The following is a 3,894-nucleotide window of genomic DNA, read 5'->3' as shown; positions in this document are numbered from 1 at the left end:
ACACTTGTGATTTAGGGCTATATAAATAAACATTGATTGATTGATTGATTGATACTTCGTTTGACTTTCTCTTCTACTATTACCGACTAGCATTATTTTAGTTTTTACTGAGATTCAAGGATAGTCTGTTTTTGTCAACCCATCTCTTTAATTTGCTAATTTCTTCTGTAATCATCTATATTAGTATCCTTCTGAATAAAACGTCTTCAGTATTCTAAATGGGCACAACATTTCCAATTTACAGTTAGTTTGGGAATTAGCCTGTTTGAAACGATAAGTCGAGGAATATCGAGTTCGGATTTCTGTCAATAGTATCATTCAAGTCCTCAACTCACACAGGATCTAGAATCCTTTCCTCCAGATTTGGTCCAGTATATATGTAAGTATTAAAGGGTTCTACTTTTTCATTCATATTGTCATTTTTAACATTTCTGTCTGAGAAGTATTGAAGGTAATCATTCTTAGCACCATTTTTAATGATGCTATTTAAGATGCCCCATGTTGTTCTCATGTTATTTGTGTCTATGTCTAACACATGACTGTAATTGTATTTCCTATATGTTTGTAGTATGCTGGTTCGCTTGTTTTATAATGTTTGTATTTATTTCATGCCTCTGTAGATCTTTGTGTTATAAATGTTCCATGTAATGATGACCTGTTCCACCTGCTGCCCTCTGGGAAGCGCTACAGGTGCATTAAAACCAAAACAAACAGGCTAAAGAACAGCTTCTTCCCCAGGGCCATAACCATCCTGAACGGACTGCCCCATTGTCCCTCATAACTGCCTTCTCTTCGGTGCAATAACCCATTCCACCAACCACCCTGTTTTTGTTTTGTTTTTTTCATGTATATATTCATTTCACACCATATTCATTGCACTTCTACATTTTTTATATTTTTATATATTTGCACATTGTTTTTCTAGCATGCACACATCGCACTGTATGGCATGGCCTCAATCTCGTTACCTTGCGTAATGACAATAAAGCTGATTCTGATTCTGATTCTGATTCTAATGTATTCTTCATGTTACAAGCATTTTTCAATCCCTTTGTCATTCATGATTCAATCAATCAATCAATCAATGTTTATTTATATAGCCCTAAATCACAAGTGTCTCAAAGGGCTGCACAAGCCACAACGACATCCTCGGTATAGCCCACATAAGGGCAAGGAAAAACTCACCCCAGTGGGACTTAGTATAGCCAGATTTTTTTTTTAAAGTATGTGATTGGCCATTAACAAATAAATGCCTGTTAATGCTGATCACAAAAACCGATCCACACTGGATGATACTTTGTTTTATTTAAGTGACTCGGCTAACAGGGGCGGCAAGCAGCTAATGGTATACCTCCATACACAGTGTGGAACCGTTCCAAGAATCATAAAGTCTATGGTGGCAAATTAAATTGATAAGATCAAGTTGAATGATCCAGAGACATTTGTTACTGAATATTTTCAAAAATTCTTCTGCCTTGGACAATTTGTATCTGTAAGTAATATGCAACTATAGTTATTAGACAATTATTTATATTGACATATGATATGTGATGTTTGAGACCGCAAAATTGTTCAATTAGGACACTTACTTCAGACGTCGAGATTATGAGCTTAGTTGTTGTGCGAGTAGCCCTTAGTAGCCAATAACCTACCATGTTTTTGTAAATGACTTCACTAAAATACAAGGAAAGATCAAACTTGTGTGCTTATTGGAGGACATTTAGCTGTTAACTAGCTGTCTAGCTTTGCACAACTAAACACACTGCAGGGAGACACAACTAAACTGTTCTAGCTGCCACATTTTCAGAAAGCCAAGGACCAGGAGGCTCCGAGCCATCTCTTTACTATTATTCTTATTTTAAGATCCATAATCCTCTGCAGTGGACATTTGTTTTTTTCTTTTATCAACTTCAAACTTCAGAAAAAAATATCCCTGTTATGCAAAATATAAGTGTTGTGGACGCTGGCCTTTAAGAGGAAAAATGCCAATGCAAAGATCTTTCAATGTGTTTACCCTGGCCCAAGTTCCTCTTTACAACTGGAGCACTCTCAACCAGAGAGCGTGAGCACATTACACAAGTTTTAAAGCCGCTGTACTGGCTCCCCATCCGCTTCAAGTTATATTATTCGTATTCATATCTCTTACTGGCCTTGCGCTTTCTTATCTATCTGACTTGCTTTTACCATAAAAACCCTCGCGAATCCTGAGATCATCCGACACTGGCCTTTTATCTTTACCAAAAACTAGAACAAAGAACCACAGTGAGGCAGCAAGGCTAAAGACACACCTTTTTAATCAGGCTTTTTTACTCATGTTTTTTATGATGTGTTGTTTTCTATCTTAATTACTAAAATGACTACTATTATTCTCTTAGTGCTACATTTTTATGAATTTCTTAATGTATTATTTATATTATTTTTTTGGCCAGTGGATCCCGCCGCCTGCTGGGTCTAGTAGCCGCGCGCAGTCTATCGTGGCACTTCAGTGCGTTGCAGGGTATTCTGTGGTGTTGCACGGCGGCAAGCTGTTAGGTTAGAGGCCTTGTGTGACGGGGTGTCTGTGATCTCCTAACCTTTCCTGGGCTCAGTTCTGGGGTCCTGTCGCTGGCCAGCCTGCCAGGGTGGGGCCGGTGGTCCCTTGTTTTGGGTTGGGCTCTCTGGGCGGCTGGGGCCGTACTTTGGCTCCCGCACATACTGGGAGACAAATATATTGTACATACAAACATACATACATACATACATACATAGGCACAGTTATTCAAACATGTATACATACATACGTACGTACACTCATTCATACATACATATGAGCACAAATTAAGGTACATGGTACATACATCCACACGCACATTCTCTGTACAAACAAACATATATACATAATGCACATAGGCAATCACAAATGCATACATACACTCATGCATATAATCAGGTTTCATCAAACATATATTAACGCCGTACCCCTAGGAGTAAAACACATCACACTGATAAAGCTTAACCTAATTTTACTATAACAATCTACAAGGTTAATGTAGTCCGCTTCCCTTTCTTCCCCTCCATTTATCTGCTTTCGTATTATTATTATTATTCATCAATAATGTTATTTCTATTAGTATTTGTATTGTTCAATTTGTAGTGCGATAATGTTCATTGTCACTTCTGTTATAACTATCTACTTCACTAACTGTTTTTTTTTTCGTATCATATTTGTACATATCGTATTTGCTGATGTTGGTCTGTTGTTGTTGTTGTCTCTCTGTCTTATCTCCCTCTTGTCCCCGCAATTTACCCCGCTTTCTTCCTTTTTTTCCCTTCTTTCAATCCCCTCCTGCTCTGGTCCGACTGTCCATGCATCCATCCATTTTCTACCGCTTATTCCCTTTGGGTCGCGGGGGGTGCTGGAGCCTATATCAGTTACAATCGGGCGGAAGGCGGGGTACACCCTGGACAAGTCGCCACCTCATCGCAGGGCCAACACAGATAGACATACAACATTCACACTCACATTCACACACTAGGGCCAATTTAGTGTTGCCAATCAACCTATCCCCAGGTGCATGTCTTTGGAGGTGGGAGGAAGCCGGAGTACCCGGAAGGAACCCACGCAGTCACGGGGAGAACATGCAAACTCCACACAGAAAGATCCCGAGCCCGGGATTGAACCCAAGACTACTCAGGACCTTCGTATTGTGAGGCAGATGCACTAACCCCTCTTCCCCCGTGCTGCCCTGGTCCGACTGTGACGAACATTAAATAAATCAATTTAAAAAAGTCAAATACATATGAGGCAACAAGAGAAGTATCCCAGACTTCTCTTTTGTAAATCTGTACAGTAGGCATCTACATCAACAAAATTATTTGGCTGAAGTGGCAACAAATGAAAATCCAAAATTCCGT

Source organism: Nerophis lumbriciformis, linkage group LG04 (assembly GCF_033978685.3).
Source record: "Nerophis lumbriciformis linkage group LG04, RoL_Nlum_v2.1, whole genome shotgun sequence".
Lineage (NCBI taxonomy): Eukaryota > Metazoa > Chordata > Actinopteri > Syngnathiformes > Syngnathidae > Nerophis > Nerophis lumbriciformis.
Note: the sequence above shows the minus strand (reverse complement) of the source record.